Source organism: Toxotes jaculatrix, chromosome 6 (assembly GCF_017976425.1).
Source record: "Toxotes jaculatrix isolate fToxJac2 chromosome 6, fToxJac2.pri, whole genome shotgun sequence".
Taxonomy (NCBI): Eukaryota; Metazoa; Chordata; class Actinopteri; family Toxotidae; genus Toxotes; species Toxotes jaculatrix.
The window spans coordinates 17,874,171-17,892,599 of record NC_054399.1 but is presented as its reverse complement, the minus strand read 5'-3'; positions in this window follow the sequence as shown (position 1 = coordinate 17,892,599).

Genomic DNA, 18,429 nt, shown 5'->3' with positions numbered 1-18,429 from the left:
AGCTCAGTAGGAGCAAATGAATCATCATTATTCAACTTGGTGAACTTGACACATCTATTAGGTTTTCACAGCGGTCACTGCGTTCATCATCACCACGAGATGGAAAATGAAGCAAATATACCCAAACTGGGTGCATCTTTACAGTCATCTGAGCTATCTGAGTCGTCTCTCTGCCAGGCTTCCTTCCCTTACCCTGTCGACCACGCAATTACAAAAAAAAGAAAAAAAAAAGAAAGAAAGAAAGATACGAACCCACCTACACTTAAACTTGACCCAAATAACCCCACGTTGCTTGATTCTGCAGTGAATCTTGTCCGCGATTGACCGTATGAAGCGCTTTACAGGGGCGGGAAAAATTCCCCTGCCGGGAGGCCTCCCTTTGTGCCGACGCCCAAACACGTAAGAATCGCAAAACTTTTCCTCACCACACCTACTTCAACCCAGAAAGGTCCTACTCCAGTCTTCCCTTGGAACAAAACTTGGCAGAGCGAGACGAGCCAGTGTTTGACCTCAAAGTCCAACTCACCCTCCCTGTACAATAAAGCTTCTATCAAAATTTGGCTGGTGATGATGGACAGCAATGTAACTGTGCTCAGGACACAGGCTGATGAATTAATGGACATCAGACCTGCCCGTGTATCTCCAACATTTAATGATGGAAAACTTGCCCACTTACTGATCTAACAATGATTTTACTCAATATCAAAAATGTGATCATATAAATGCATTCATAAAACATCATCCATGGGCTGAATAACTGCTTGAGAAAGCCAACATCACAGATGTAGCTGTGTTTCGTTTGCACTTTCCTGAGACCGTGTCCTCTTGAGGCATCACAAGTGAAGAGCTGGTAAAACTTCAGTTCCAACAACAGAGTTAACAAATGGTCACAGTCTGTGCTTGATCACCACCTGAGCTTCACTATGCCGAAAATCAGTCCATCCACTTCTTAGATGCAGCAGACTCACTTCCTGGTTGTGTCCTGTAGTTTGATGAGCAGCTTACAGACTTGTGGGATGTAGGCTGCAACAGTCCTTCAGAGGTGAGGTCCGGAGATCTAGGTGGTGTCCAGGGCTTGATGGATCAGGTCAGGCCACAACATTCCCCTTCCAGCCTTCTTTAAGGTTGGACATATGACTAAAACAGAGAAAAGAATAAAAAATCATTAGCCATCAGCAAAAACCAAACAGACTAAAGCAAACCTTCAACATGACATCAGATCTTACCTTTGGTTGCCACTCTCTCACTTCCTCTGACTCTGGTGTCTACTGCTCTCTCAGACTTTGGTGGAACAGTCCAGTGCATCCATCCCTGCAGGGTGGAAAGTCTTCTGGAAGTCTCTGAACTCATCTATCCATCAATCCATTAACTCGAAACTTCATCACATTCCAGTTCTGTATTGCCTGTGGAACTCCTCCTCAGCATGTTCTGCCGTGGTCTTGTGATCTTTGTAAACCCTTCCAAAGAGGCTCAGCAGTAATTAGCAAGTCCAATGTCCTGACGTACATGGAGACCGTCTGAGTAGAGACTATTGTCTTCTACTGTACTTTAGAACCTTTTGCAGACTAATCATATCAACAGGTTGACAGCTCCATGTTTTGGGCTCAGAGACAGAAAAGTCCAAATGTAAAGCAAGAAATTAAAAAAAAAAAGACAAAACACAAATGATCAAGCACTACAGAGTACATGGTTTTCTTCATCCAAGTGACAAAGTTAAATGAATTCACAATAACAAAAATTCAAGAAAAAGGATAACTATGAAAACAAAAGAAAAAAAAACATACACATAAACATGTAAAGTTAAACTAAAATAAATAAGTATATGGAAAAGGGTGCTAAAGGACAGAAAACTGACAAGAAGGGAGAAATATGTGCAACAGACAATGTAAAAGTAAATAGCATGGATAAAGACAGTAACACCATCACTGGAAGTTCAGCCACAGCTTAAAGCCTCAGTTCACTCATAATTGAATTACAGCAGCTACAGAATAATTTAAGCAGAATTTATGGTCTGTCCAAACTCAAACATGTCTTCCTCACTTTGTTCCTTCAAGCACTGGAACAAGGCCTTAACTATGTCCTCCCCTCTAGTGTTTTTGGCATGTTTTTAAAACATAGTGAAAGGTTTCTCTACCATCTGTAAACATCTTTTCAGGTTTGTCTTCTGAAATGGCTGTCACTCTGTTCACATTTGTTTATAAAGATTAGCAGTTCTACTTCAAGACAAAGCCTGTTATCCTTAAGACCTTCTCTTCAATTCAGCCCATGACAATGTCTCATTTCACATATGTCAATAGCATGTAGCTCAGTAGGAGCAAATGAATCATCATTGTTCAACCTGGTGAACTTGACACATCTATTAGGTTTTCACAGTGGTCACTGTGTTCATCATCACCACGAGATGGAAAATGAAGCAAATATACCCAAACTGGGTGCATCTGTACAGTCATCTGAGCTATCTGAGTCGTCTCTCTGCCAGGCTTCCTTCCCTTACCCTGTCCACCACGCAATTTAAAAAAAAGAAAAGAAAGAAAGAAAGAAAGATACGAACCTGCCTACACTTAAACTTGACCCAAATAACCCCACGTCGCTTGATTGTGCAGTGAATCTTGTCCGCGATTGATCGTATGAAGCGCTTTACAGGGGCGGTAAAAAATTCCCCTGTCGGGAGGCCTCCCTCTGTGCAGACGCCCAAAAAACGTAAGAATCGCAAAACTTTTCCTCACCACACCTACTTCAACCCAGAAAGTTCCTACTCCAGTCTTCCCTTGGAACGAAACTTGGCAGAGCGAGACGAGCCAGTGTTTGACCTCAAAGTCCAACTCACCCTCCCTGTACAATAAAGCTTCTATCAAAATTTGGCTGGTGATGATGGACAGCAATGCAACTGTGCTCAGGACACAGGCTGATCAATCAATCGACATCAGACCTGCCCGTGTATCTCCAACATTCCATGATGGAAAACTTGCCAATTTACTGATCTAACAATAATCATACTCAAAATCAAAAATGTGATCATATAAATGCATTCATAAAACATCATCCATGGGCTGAATAACTGCTTGAGAAAGCCAACATCACAGATTCAGCTGTGTTTTGTTTGCACTTTCCTGAGACCGTGTCCTCTTGAGGCATCACAAGTGAAGAGCTGGTAAAACTTCAGTTCCAACAACAGAGTTATTAAATGGTCACAGTCTGTGCTTAATCGCCACCTGAGCTTCACTATGCAGAAAATCAGTCCATCCACTTCCTAGATGCAGCAGACTCACTTCCTGGTCGTGTCCTGTAGTTTGAAGAGCAGCTTACAGACTTGTGGGATGTAGGCTGCAACAGTCCTTCAGAGGTGAGGTCCGGAGATCTAGGTGGTGTCCAGGGCTTGATGAATCAGGTCAGGCCACAACATTCCCCTTCCAGCCTTATTTAAGGTTGGACATATGACTAAAACAGAGAAAAAAAAAAAAATCATTAGCCATCAGCAAAAACCAAACAGACTAAAGCAAACCTTCGACATGACCTCAGATCTTACCTTTGGTTGCCACTCTCTCACTTCCTCTGACTCTGGTGTCTGCTGCTCTCTCAGACTTTGGTGGAACAGTCCAGTGCATCCATCCCTGCAGGGTGGAAAGTCTTCTGGAAGTCTCTGAACTCATCTATCCATCAATCCATTAACTCGAAACTTCATCACATTCCAGTTCTGTATTGCCTGTGGAACTCCTCCTCAGCATGTTCTGCCGTGGTCTTGTGATCTTTGTAAACCCTTCCAAAGAGGCTCAGCAGTAATTAGCAAGTCCAATGTCCTGACGTACATGGAAACCGTCTCAGAAGAGACTATTGTCTTCTACTGTACTTTAGAACCTTTTGCAGACTAATCATATCAACGGTTTGAGAGCTTCATGTCTTGGGCTCAGAGGCAGAAAAGTCCAAATGTAAATCAAGAAATAAAAAAAAAAAAAAAAAAAAAAAAAAAAAAAAACCAAAACAAATCATCAAGCACTACAGAGTACATGGTTTTCTTCATCCAAGTGACAAAGTTAAATAAATTCACAATAACAAAAATTTAAGAAAAAGGATAACTATGAAAACAATGGAAAGCAATGTAACTGTGCTCAGAACACAGGCTGACCTTGTATCTCCAACATTTAATGATGGAAAACTTGCCAACTTGCCAACTTACTGATCTAACAATGCTTTTACTCAATATCAAAAAATGTGATCACAAATGTATCTAATGCCAATACAGATTTTAAATGCATTCATAAAACATCATCCATGGGCTGAAAAACTGCTTGAGCAAGCCAACATCACAGATTCCGCTGTTTCTTTTGCACTTTCCTGAGACCGTGTCCTCTTGAGGCATCACAAGTGAAGAGCTGGTAAAACTTCAGTTCCAACAACAAAGAAAATAAATGGTCACAGTCTGTGCTTAATCGCCACCTGAGCTTCACTATGCAGAAAATCAGTCCATCCACTTTCTAGATGCAGCAGACTCACTTCCTGGTCATGTCCTGTAGATTGATGAGCAGCTTGCAGACTTGTGCGATGTGGGCTGCAACAGTCCTTCAGAGGTGAGGTCTGGAGATCTAGGTGGTGTCCAGGGCTTGGTGGATCAGGTCAGGCCACAACATTCCCCTTCCAGCCTTCTTTAAGGTTGGACATATGACTAAAACAGAGAAAAAAAAAAAAATCATTAGCCATCAGCAAAAACCAAACAGACTAAAGCAAACCTTCGACATGACCTCAGATCTTACCTTTGGTTGCCACTCTCTCACTTCCTCTGACTCTGGTGTCTGCTGCTCTCTCAGACTTTGGTGGAACAGTCCAGTGCATCCATCCCTGCAGGGTGGAAAGTCTTCTGGAAGTCTCTGAACTCATCTATCCATCAATCCATTAACTCGAAACTTCATCACATTCCAGTTCTGTATTGCCTGTGGAACTCCTCCTCAGCATGTTCTGCCGTGGTCTTGTGATCTTTGTAAACCCTTCCAAAGAGGCTCAGCAGTAATTAGCAAGTCCAATGTCCTGACGTACATGGAAACCGTCTCAGAAGAGACTATTGTCTTCTACTGTACTTTAGAACCTTTTGCAGACTAATCATATCAACGGTTTGAGAGCTCCATGTCTTGGGCTCAGAGGCAGAAAAGTCCAAATGTAAATCAAGAAATTAAAAAAAAAAAAAAAAAAAAAAAAAACCCAAAACAAATCATCAAGCACTACAGAGTACATGGTTTTCTTCATCCAAGTGACAAAGTTAAATAAATTCACAATAACAAAAATTCAAGAAAAAGGATAACTATGAAAACAAAAGAAAAAAAAACATACACATAAACATGTAAAGTTAAACTAAAATAAATAAGTATATGGAAAAGGGTGCTAAAGGACAGAAAACTGACAAGAAGGGAGAAATATGTGCAACAGACAATGTAAAAGTAAATAGCATGGATAAAGACAGTAACACCATCACTGGAAGTTCAGCCACAGCTTAAAGCCTCAGTTCACTCATAATTGAATTACAGCAGCTACAGAATAATTTAAGCAGAATTTATGGTCTGTCCAAACTCAAACATGTCTTCCTCACTTTGTTCCTTCAAGCACTGGAACAAGGCCTTAACTATGTCCTCCCCTCTAGTGTTTTTGGCATGTTTTTAAAAAATAGTGAAAGGTTTCTCTACCATCTGTAAACATCTTTTCAGGTTTGTCTTCTGAAATGGCTGTCACTCTGTTCACATTTGTTTATAAAGATTAGCAGTTCTACTTCAAGACAAAGCCTGTTATCCTTAAGACCTTCTCTTCAATTCAGCCCATGACAATGTCTCATTTCACATATGTCAATAGCATGTAGCTCAGTAGGAGCAAATGAATCATCATTGTTCAACCTGGTGAACTTGACACATCTATTAGGTTTTCACAGTGGTCACTGTGTTCATCATCACCACGAGATGGAAAATGAAGCAAATATACCCAAACTGGGTGCATCTGTACAGTCATCTGAGCTATCTGAGTCGTCTCTCTGCCAGGCTTCCTTCCCTTACCCTGTCCACCACGCAATTTAAAAAAAAGAAAAGAAAGAAAGAAAGAAAGATACGAACCTGCCTACACTTAAACTTGACCCAAATAACCCCACGTCGCTTGATTGTGCAGTGAATCTTGTCCGCGATTGATCGTATGAAGCGCTTTACAGGGGCGGGAAAAATTCCCCTGTCGGGAGGCCTCCCTCTGTGCAGACGCCCAAAAAACGTAAGAATCGCAAAACTTTTCCTCACCACACCTACTTCAACCCAGAAAGTTCCTACTCCAGTCTTCCCTTGGAACGAAACTTGGCAGAGCGAGACGAGCCAGTGTTTGACCTCAAAGTCCAACTCACCCTCCCTGTACAATAAAGCTTCTATCAAAATTTGGCTGGTGATGATGGACAGCAATGCAACTGTGCTCAGGACACAGGCTGATCAATCAATCGACATCAGACCTGCCCATGTATCTCCAACATTCCATGATGGAAAACTTGCCAATTTACTGATCTAACAATAATCATACTCAAAATCAAAAATGTGATCATATAAATGCATTCATAAAACATCATCCATGGGCTGAATAACTGCTTGAGAAAGCCAACATCACAGATTCAGCTGTGTTTTGTTTGCACTTTCCTGAGACCGTGTCCTCTTGAGGCATCACAAGTGAAGAGCTGGTAAAACTTCAGTTCCAACAACAGAGTTATTAAATGGTCACAGTCTGTGCTTAATCGCCACCTGAGCTTCACTATGCAGAAAATCAGTCCATCCACTTCCTAGATGCAGCAGACTCACTTCCTGGTCGTGTCCTGTAGTTTGAAGAGCAGCTTACAGACTTGTGGGATGTAGGCTGCAACAGTCCTTCAGAGGTGAGGTCCGGAGATCTAGGTGGTGTCCAGGGCTTGATGGATCAGGTCAGGCCACAACATTCCCCTTCCAGCCTTCTTTAAGGTTGGACATATGACTAAAACAGAGAAAAAAAAAAAATCATTAGCCATCAGCAAAAACCAAACAGACTAAAGCAAACCTTCGACATGACCTCAGATCTTACCTTTGGTTGCCACTCTCTCACTTCCTCTGACTCTGGTGTCTGCTGCTCTCTCAGACTTTGGTGGAACAGTCCAGTGCATCCATCCCTGCAGGGTGGAAAGTCTTCTGGAAGTCTCTGAACTCATCTATCCATCAATCCATTAACTCGAAACTTCATCACATTCCAGTTCTGTATTGCCTGTGGAACTCCTCCTCAGCATGTTCTGCCGTGGTCTTGTGATCTTTGTAAACCCTTCCAAAGAGGCTCAGCAGTAATTAGCAAGTCCAATGTCCTGACGTACATGGAAACCGTCTCAGAAGAGACTATTGTCTTCTACTGTACTTTAGAACCTTTTGCAGACTAATCATATCAACGGTTTGAGAGCTTCATGTCTTGGGCTCAGAGGCAGAAAAGTCCAAATGTAAATCAAGAAATAAAAAAAAAAAAAAAAAAAAAAAAAAAAAAAAACCAAAACAAATCATCAAGCACTACAGAGTACATGGTTTTCTTCATCCAAGTGACAAAGTTAAATAAATTCACAATAACAAAAATTTAAGAAAAAGGATAACTATGAAAACAATGGAAAGCAATGTAACTGTGCTCAGAACACAGGCTGACCTTGTATCTCCAACATTTAATGATGGAAAACTTGCCAACTTGCCAACTTACTGATCTAACAATGCTTTTACTCAATATCAAAAAATGTGATCACAAATGTATCTAATGCCAATACAGATTTTAAATGCATTCATAAAACATCATCCATGGGCTGAAAAACTGCTTGAGCAAGCCAACATCACAGATTCCGCTGTTTCTTTTGCACTTTCCTGAGACCGTGTCCTCTTGAGGCATCACAAGTGAAGAGCTGGTAAAACTTCAGTTCCAACAACAAAGAAAATAAATGGTCACAGTCTGTGCTTAATCGCCACCTGAGCTTCACTATGCAGAAAATCAGTCCATCCACTTTCTAGATGCAGCAGACTCACTTCCTGGTCATGTCCTGTAGATTGATGAGCAGCTTGCAGACTTGTGCGATGTGGGCTGCAACAGTCCTTCAGAGGTGAGGTCTGGAGATCTAGGTGGTGTCCAGGGCTTGGTGGATCAGGTCAGGCCACAACATTCCCCTTCCAGCCTTCTTTAAGGTTGGACATATGACTAAAACAGAGGAAAAAAAAAAAATCATTAGCCATCAGCAAAAACCAAACAGACTAAAGCAAACCTTCGACATGACCTCAGATCTTACCTTTGGTTGCCACTCTCTCACTTCCTCTGACTCTGGTGTCTGCTGCTCTCTCAGACTTTGGTGGAACAGTCCAGTGCATCCATCCCTGCAGGGTGGAAAGTCTTCTGGAAGTCTCTGAACTCATCTATCCATCAATCCATTAACTCGAAACTTCATCACATTCCAGTTCTGTATTGCCTGTGGAACTCCTCCTCAGCATGTTCTGCCGTGGTCTTGTGATCTTTGTAAACCCTTCCAAAGAGGCTCAGCAGTAATTAGCAAGTCCAATGTCCTGACGTACATGGAAACCGTCTCAGAAGAGACTATTGTCTTCTACTGTACTTTAGAACCTTTTGCAGACTAATCATATCAACGGTTTGAGAGCTCCATGTCTTGGGCTCAGAGGCAGAAAAGTCCAAATGTAAATCAAGAAATTAAAAAAAAAAAAAAAAAAAAAACCCAAAACAAATCATCAAGCACTACAGAGTACATGGTTTTCTTCATCCAAGTGACAAAGTTAAATAAATTCACAATAACAAAAATTTAAGAAAAAGGATAACTATGAAAACAATGGAAAGCAATGTAACTGTGCTCAGAACACAGGCTGACCTTGTATCTCAAACATTTAATGATGGAAAACTTGCCAACTTGCCAACTTACTGACCTAACAATGATTTTACTCAATATCAAAAAATGTGATCACAAATGTATCTAATGCCAATACAGATTTTAAATGCATTCATAAAACATCATCCATGGGCTGAAAAACTGCTTGAGCAAGCCAACATCACAGATTCCGCTGTTTCTTTTGCACTTTCCTGAGACCGTGTCCTCTTGAGGCATCACAAGTGAAGAGCTGGTAAAACTTCAGTTCCAACAACAAAGAAAATAAATGGTCACAGTCTGTGCTTAATCGCCACCTGAGCTTCACTATGCAGAAAATCAGTCCATCCACTTTCTAGATGCAGCAGACTCACTTCCTGGTCATGTCCTGTAGTTTGATGAGCAGCTTGCAGACTTGTGCGATGTGGGCTGCAACAGTCCTTCAGAGGTGAGGTCTGGAGATCTAGGTGGTGTCCAGGGCTTGGTGGATCAGGTCAGGCCACAACATTCCCCTTCCAGCCTTCCTTGAGGTTGGACATATGACTAAAACAGAAAAAAAAATCATTAGCCATCAGTAAAAAGCAAACAGACTAAAGAAAACCTTCAACATGACCTCAGATCTTACCTTTGGTTGCCACTCTCTCACTTCCTCTGACTAATTTCCCATGACTCTGGTGTCTGCTGTTTTCACATACTTTCACAGACTGTTGTGGAACAGTCCAGTGCATCCATCCCTGCAGGGTGGAAAGTCTGCTGGAATTCTCCGAAGTCATCTATCCATCAGTCCATTAACTCAAAACTTCACCACATTCCAGTTCTGTATTGCCTGTGGAACTCCTCCTCAGCATGTTCTGCCATGGTCTTGTGATCTTTGTCAACCCTTCCACAGAGGCTCAGCAGTAATTAGCAAGTCCAATGTCCTGATGTACATGGAGACAGTCTAAGAAGACACTATTGTCTTCTACTGCACTATACACCTTTTGCAGACTAATCATATCAACGTGTTGACAGCTCCATGTTTTGGGCTCAGAGACAGAAAAGTCCAAATGTAAAGCAAGAAAAAAAAAAACACACAAAACAAATGATTAAGCACTATAGAGTACAAGGTTTTCTTCATCCAAGTGAAAAAGTTAAAGAAATTCACAATAACAAAAATTTAAGAAAAAAGATAACTATGAAAACAAAAGTTAAAAAAACATACAAATAAATATGTAAAGTAAAACTAAAAAAAAAAACATGACAAGTAAATGAAAAAGCTGCTAAAGGACAGAAAACGGACAAGAAGGGAGCAATGTGTGTAACAGAAAATGTAAAAGTAAACAGCATGGCTAAAGACAGTTACACCGTCACTGGAAGTTCAGCCACAGATTAAAGCCTCAGTTCACTCATAATCGAAATTACAGCAGCAACAGAATCATTTAAGCAGAATTTATGGTCTGTCCAAAATTCAATATGTCTTCCTCACTCTGTTCCTTCAAGCACTGGAACGAGGCCTCAACTGTGTCCTCCCCTCTAGTGTTTTTGGCATGTTTTTAAAACATAGTGAAAGGTTTCTCTACCATCTGTAAACATCTTTTCAGGTTTGCCTTCTGAAATGGCTGTCACTCTGTTCACATTTGTTTATAAAGATTAGAAATTCTACTTCAAGACAAAGCCTGTTATCCTTAAGACCTTCTCTTCAATTCAGCCCATGACAATGTCTCATTTCACATATGTCAATAGCATGTAGCTCAGTAGGAGCAAATGAATCATCATTGTTCAACTTGGTGAACTTGACACATCTCTTAGGTCTTCACAGCGGTCACTGCGTTCATCATCACCACGAGATGGAAAATGAAGCAAATATACCCAAACTGGGTGCATCTTTACAGTCATCTGAGCTATCTGAGTCGTCTCTCTGCCAGGCTTCCTTCCCTTACCCTGTCCACCACGCAATTACAAAAAAAAGAAAAAAAAAATAAAGAAAGAAAGATACGAACTCACCTACACTTAAACTTGACCCAAATAACCCCACGTTGCTTGATTCTGCAGTGAATCTTGTCTGCGATTGACCGTATGAAGCGCTTTACAGGGGCGGAACAAATTCCCCTGCCGGGAGGCCTCCCTTTGTGCTGACGCCCAAACACGTAAGAATCGCAAAACTTTTCCTCACCACACCTACTTCAACCCAGAAAGGTCCTACTCCAGTCTTCCCTTGGAACGAAACTTGGCAGAGCGAGACGAGCCAGTGTTTGACCTCAAAGTCCAACTTACCCTCCCTGTACAATAAAGATTCTATCAAAATTTGGCTGGTGATGATGGACAGCAATGCAACTGTGCTCAGGACACAGACTGACCAATCGATTGACATCAGACCTGCCCGTGTATCTCCAAAATTCAATGATGGAAAACTTGCCAACTTACTGATCTAACAATAATTATACTCAATATGAAAAATGAGATCATATAAATGCATTCATAAAACATCATCCATGGGCTGAATAACTGCTTGAGAAAGCCAACATCACAGATTCAACTGTGTTTCGTTTGCACTTTCCTGAGACCGTGTCCTCTTGAGGCATCACAAGTGAAGAGCTGGTAAAACTTCAGTTCCAACAACAGAGTTAATAAATGGTCACAGTCTGTGCTTAATCGCCACCTGAGCTTCACTATGCCGAAAATCAGTCCATCCACTTTCTAGATGCAGCAGACTCACTTCCTGGTTGTGTCCTGTAGTTTGAAGAGCAGCTTGCAGACTTGTGGGATGTAGGCTGCAACAGTCCTTCAGAGGTGAGGTCCGGAGATCTAGGTGGTGTCCTGGGCTTGATAGATCAGGTCAGGCCACAACATTCCCCTTCCAGCCTTCTTTAAGGTTGGACATATGACTAAAACAGAGAAAAAAAAACACAATCATTAGCCATCAGCAAAAACCAAACAGACTAAAGCAAACCTTCAACATGACATCAGATCTTACCTTTGGCTGCCACTCTCTCACTTCCTCTGACTCTGGTGTCTGCTGCTCTCTCAGACTTTGGTGGAACAGTCCAGTGCATCCATCCCTGCAGGGTGGAAAGTCTTCTGGAAGTCTCTGAACTCATCTATCCATCAATCCATTAACTCGAAACTTCATCACATTCCAGTTCTGTATTGCCTGTGGAACTCCTCCTCAGCATGTTCTGCCGTGGTCTTATGATCTTTGTAAACCCTTCCAAAGAGGCTCAGCAGTAATTAGCAAGTCCAATGTCCTGACGTACATGGAGACCATCTGAGAAGAGACTATTGTCTTCTACTGTATTTCAGAACCTTTTGCAGACTAATCATATCAGCGGTTTGACAGCTCCATGTCTTGGGCTCAGAGGCAAATGTAAAGAAAGAAATTTAAAAAAAAAAAAGATCAAGCACTACAGAGTACATGGTTTTCTTCATCCAAGTGACAAAGTTAAATGAATTCACAATAATTTAAAGAAAAAAATTTAAGAAAAAGGATAACTATGAAAACAAAAGAATTAAAAAAACATACACATAAACATGTAAAGTTAAACTAAAATAAATAAGTATATGGAAAAAGGTGCTAAAGGAGAGAAAACTGACAAGACGGGAGAAATATGTGCCGGTGTCTGCTTTTTTCACATACTTTCACAGACTGTTGTGGAACAGTCCAGTGCATCCATCATGCAGGGTGGAAAGTCTGCTGGAATTCTCCGAAGTCATCTATCCATCAATCCATTAACTCGAAACTTCATCACATTCCAGTTCTGTATTGCCTGTGGAACTCCTCCTCAGCATGTTCTGCCATGGTCTTGTGATCTTTGAAAACCCTTCCACAGAGGATCAGCAGTCATTAGCAAGTCCAATGTCCTGATGAACAAAGTCTGAGAAGACACTATTGTCTTTTTAGACAAAACAAATGCTCAAGCACTACAGAATATAGTTTTCTTCATCCAAGTGACAAAGTTAAATAAATTCACAATAACAAAAATTTAAGAAAAAGGATAACTATGAAAACAAAAGAATAAAAAAAACATACACATAAACATGTAAAGTAAAACTAAAATAAATAACATGAGAAGTATATGAAAAAGGTGCTAAAGGACAGAAAACTGACAAGGGAGCAATGTGTGCAACAGACAATTAAACACCATGGATAAAGAGAGTAACATTATCACTAGAAGTTCGGCCACATATTAAAGCCTCAGTTCACTCATAATCAAACTACAGCAGCGATAGAATCAAAAAAATGTGATCACAAATTTATCTGAGATACCAATACTGATTTTAAATGCACTGATAAAACATCATCCATGGGCTGAAAAACTGCTTGAGAAAGCCAACATCAGAAACACATTTACAACCAGATCATAATAGAATGTTCTCATCAATAACCTGTAAAAATACAGACAAGTCATTATCAAAGTCTTGGTCCTAATCAGTTATAATTATCTTAGAAAACTTATCACTAGGAAATAACGAGGTTAATCAACAGATTAAAAGAATTTACAGGGAAGCACATGTGGAGACCATAAAATAAATAAATAAAATTTAAAAAAAAAAAAAAAAAAAAAAAGTTCATTCAAACATTCAGATTCTGATTAAACTAAAATACAGCAGCTACTTGGAGGAAACGTCATCAGAGCCTAAGAGACGGCCAGCACACCAACATGGCAGCTGTAGATGCCTCCTTGCTCACACTCTACCTTTTACCCCAACAGTAATCACTTCTATATACAGTAGATCTATGACACACACATTCTTGTCTTACTTCAGTTGTGAGGACACGCTGTAGCATAATGCCTTAGCTCCTTACCCTAACCTGACCTTAACTATCCAAACTCAAAGTTGAAAGGAGGGTCTGACTTATCAAAATGTCTCTTTTTTTTAAACAGTTGCCTGTGTTATTTGTCCTTCCACATTTGTGACCATAGTGACAAGTTCAAGGTAATTTGTCTTATTTAAAGAATATTTTTTGTCATGTGACATAACTGCTGATATATATCACTGTATATTCTGCCAATCATCTGTCTGCTTTGGAAATTTAGTGTTTAGGTTGATATGATCTGCCGATAAAGCTAATGTGGATGGGGAGAGGCCAAAATCGACCATAATACATAGAGAGAGACAGGCCCTAAACAGCCCCAATGCTGGGCCCCCAGATCAACCCCTAGCAGGATGATTGGAGGGAGGGAGAGAGACAGAGGTGTGAGTGTGAGTCTGTGTGTATGTGACAGAGAGAGACAGAAGGACAGAGACTGGCACAGCAGCCGAGACAAGGCAAAGTGATGGCACAGTGGCAGAGTATACATCATATATCACAAACCTCTTGAAGACTCAAAAGGGACGGACAGACAGCAGCCAGGTTGGAAGGATGGACAGGAACAAATTCTGTAGGAGGAAAAGTTATGGCACGGCGGCCAGACATCCCAGCATCAAAAACATGAAACTTATACCTCGTACAGCCTCTTCATCCAACGTAGTCAAAATCGACGCTACAATGCTGAGAGGGGGTTAGGGTTAGAGTGCAAGGGAGAGAATGACACAGGCAAATGGTCGGGCGGACAAATAATTATGGCATGGTGGCAGTGTGTGAGACAGAAAGAAAAAAAGGGTGAGACAGATTGGCACAGTGGCCGTGTGTGTATGTGTATGTGTGTGTGTGTGTGTGTGTGTGTGTGTGCGCGCGTGCGTGCGTGTGTGTGTGCAAGAGAGAGACACACACACACACAAACACAGCCCAGCAGCAGAATAAAAACTTCACTTACAATTAGTTGATTTATTCTCATGCTGATCTGTTTGTGGACCTGAAAGAAGAAGAAGAAACAGCTCAGTCTGAGTTTGCAGGTCAGAGCCAGTTCACCTGTGAAGACACGGAGTGGACTGATCCTGTCCAACACTCACACTCTGTGGACATCAGTTCAATGAATCTGTGTGAAGCTTTATACACACACAAACACCTCACACTGATCAGGATCAATAAACATTTCTCCTGCTGTGATCGAGCTTATGGAACATTCCTGTCATAGTTATTGATCATATTGGAGACTGTGATGTATGAATGAGGATGACTGTGGTGAAGCTGAAAGATGAAGATCTTCAGACTGACTGCAGGTGGTTTAGAGATCGGCAGCACGTTCTCTTCACTGAGCAGCGTTTCACAATCTTTAAATATTGTTTATTGATTAAATTCTGCTCAACAAGTAAAACGGAAAATCAACACTGATCAAACTGATGACGGTATTTTACCGTCCGAGCTTCACTCAGAGCGAACCACCGCCTCAGGTTCACCTTCACCCAGGCCGCTGCTGCACCTGTGAGCCAAAGCAGCAGGTGCGCTCCAGACAGCCACAGTCCGCGCGCACTGACCTGCAGCTCTGGACTCTAATATAGCTAATAAATGTTTATGTGAGTAAAAACACACGGCCCCTCCACATATCCCTGATAACCTGAGCACGTGGGAGGTGAACTGAGGGTTTACTAATGAGAGCTGAAGAGGCCGCTGAGGCCTAATTATCTCTGTGCAGCTGCGCTGTCCCCCGTGTCATAGTCAGATTTTATCTTTACCACATGAACCACATCACGGTCCAGAAATTAAATGTCAAACCACCAAGACTGAAGGAATATTTACTACAGAACCTGGTGAGCTCCACCTTAAAACATAACCCCAGGTGGCACGAGCGCACCGTAAACTGTGACTGTTTTCGAACCATGTTGTTGGCGCGCTCGTCTGAAATCGTGGACTGAAATGTTGTGCATACTCACTTTTCGTAGAAAGTCCAGAAAGCCGTTTCCAAACCGTCTGTCCAAGGTGAGCGGTGCGATGGAGACACACGCACTGAGGCTGTGTGCGCGAGCGTGTGCGCGGGCGTGAGCAGAAAGTGGCGTCTGTGGCTCACAGGGTAGAAAGGCCCCGGGCGCCTCTGCTGCAGCATCTGAAGCAGAGATTCACAGGCTGATACACCTGGTCTGATACACTTGGTCTGTTTCCCTCAGTGTGCTCACATTGTCTCCATACTCACTCAGAAACTCCGTGGAAGTCTGTGTTCCACGCACACGCGCTCTCCTCTCCTCCAAACCGGCGCGGTAATGGCGGACACGGTGACCGCGTGGTGGTCACAGTGGTACCGTGGTTTAGCTGAACTACGAGCTGAAACCAGCTCCAACACACGGCTCAGCGTCCGGTTTTATCAGGTTGCACTTTGTCTCAAAGTTCCGGGTCTTCACCTGATGAACAACAGTATTTCACAGATTTGAATAAACTCACAACCAGCGTCTCCCTGTCCACCTGTTCCTAGCATTTTCCCGGCCTTCACCTGCCCCTTTTTAGTCCCACCCCTCTAACAACCAGGTGGGTCGTCATCTCTGATTGGCTAATGATTGGCCAGTGATAATTGAGCCAGACCATAATATCACAGGCCATGTATTACGAAACAAAACAAACTGCAACATTTGGTATGATCCGATACCAAGTAAATACAGGGCCAGTACTGCTGATACCAGAACCACTATCAATACTTTATTACTCAGAAAAGCAGCTTATCTACTTTTGTGTAGGGCGGAGCAATGCGTCATAATGAAGTGAATGCAATATGCAAACGAATGAAAATTGAAAACTTGGAATTTTCATGATCATTGAATGATTTTGTGATTTTTCAATTTTCAGTTAGTTGGTCATGATTATGATCATAATAAAACAGGACAAAGAAATTAGGCAAATAAAAATACTTTTTAAGTCAAAATTTAATTTTAATTTTACTTTTTCAGTTAAGATTTTTATTCAGTTTTTTGTTCAGAAACAATAACAATATATAAATTCAACAATATAACAAAATAACAATATCAACACTATAAAAATATAACAAAAAATAGCTTGCATTACACACAGTTGTTTGTGAAAAATAAAATCAATAGGGCAAATTTAAAAAGTGCAAATAACTAAACAAAAGCAAAAACTACTATTGGTTGTCATTCACAACCTTTGGCCAAGGTCCCCTTTTGGTTCCTGTTCCCATGTTTAGAGCCACAGATTTATTTTTTGTTCAGAAACAATAACATATTTACATTTTTCCCTTTTATTGCACTTGCTGCAATTGCAATTGCTGACCACTGTTACTACTTCTATTTTATATTTGACTTTTACTGCAGTTAGTATGACTACTGTTATCACTGCTAATCACAGTAATAATATGTCTGATCCTATGAATGGATCTAATGTGCCTGCACCATGTCAGGACACTGGAATCCTCACAGGACTTTGTTTTCTCTTGTTTTCTTGTTTTCTTGTATGCTGATATTTTGCCTTTGAGCCCGTCGGAGCAGCTGTGAGGTGCTCCGACGGGCTCATTATGGGCCGATTCCAGTCAAACTACTGCTATTTATTCAAAAACCAAGTGTAGAAAAGTGTAGTTCCAAACACTGCCACAAAAACTGGCTCAGCGTCCGACACCATACTGTGCTCTGGATCAGCAGGGTTTTTAATTTATTAAACCCATTTGAAAACCCTGACTTTAGTGTGAGTAAATGTTTTTGATGTGCATTTTTTACGTGATATCTTTACATCATGTAGCTTACATATGGCTCTTTAGTTTTTAGCCACTTTAAATATTAGTGAGCAACTCATTACGGCAGAATAACAAAGATGTCCCAAGATCATGTTACCTCTGCAGCGTGGCAAGAGAACAGTTTTGTTTTTCTAAGGCTTCAGCTGTCATCAAATGTCAGAAACTGGGTCAGACAGATGAAACGCTCCAAGCTTGATGGATGTTGTTGTCTTAACCTGTTGATTTTTTTGGTCAAGTTCTTGTCATCAGGAGTTGAATTGAGGGAAACACCCTGCAGTCACCTTGTCACAGTTTCCTATGAGTGGAGTTTGAATTTCCTCTGCAGTCTACAGTGATTTTGTACTCTACTGCTGCTGGAGACATAAAATTGAAATAAATATGTAATCATGGCAATGAAAAAAAATACAGGCATAGAAGAAAGAATAAATAAAAGAAACTCTGATTCCATAAATAAATTAATAAGAGTTGAAAAGCAAATGTAGACTTGAAGAGCTGAAATTGTTTTTTATTAAACAAAAACATAGAAAAACAAACAAAAAAAACTATCAGCACCAGTACCTAAATTAAGTGTGTGCTTGTTTTGTGAATATCTGTTGCAGCATCTTTATTGATAACATCACTTCGGCCGCGAAAGTCAGAAATGTTCTGACATCCCACACATCAACTATAAGATATCAGATCCTAGATGACCATCTTAAAGCCTACAACACACCAACTGACCTAAAAAACTTAACTGTGCTGCTCCAATTAACCTGCTCTTTAAATGTCATCCCTCAGTCAAAGTCCAAAACTTTTAAAATGATCATGATTTTAAAAAAATAACTAAATAAACGTGATAAATACAGTTATTTGCTGTTGCTGAAAGTTGAAAAAGCAATGACTTCAAAACCACCACAACGTTTTCCTCTGTGCTTATGCTTTGTCAGTTTCTCCTCTTTAAGTGACCAGTGGAGGAAGAATAAAATGATTGGCTGAATAACTGTCCTCTGATCAGACACACAAAACAAAGCTAAGGTTTTCCTGTTATTTTTAACA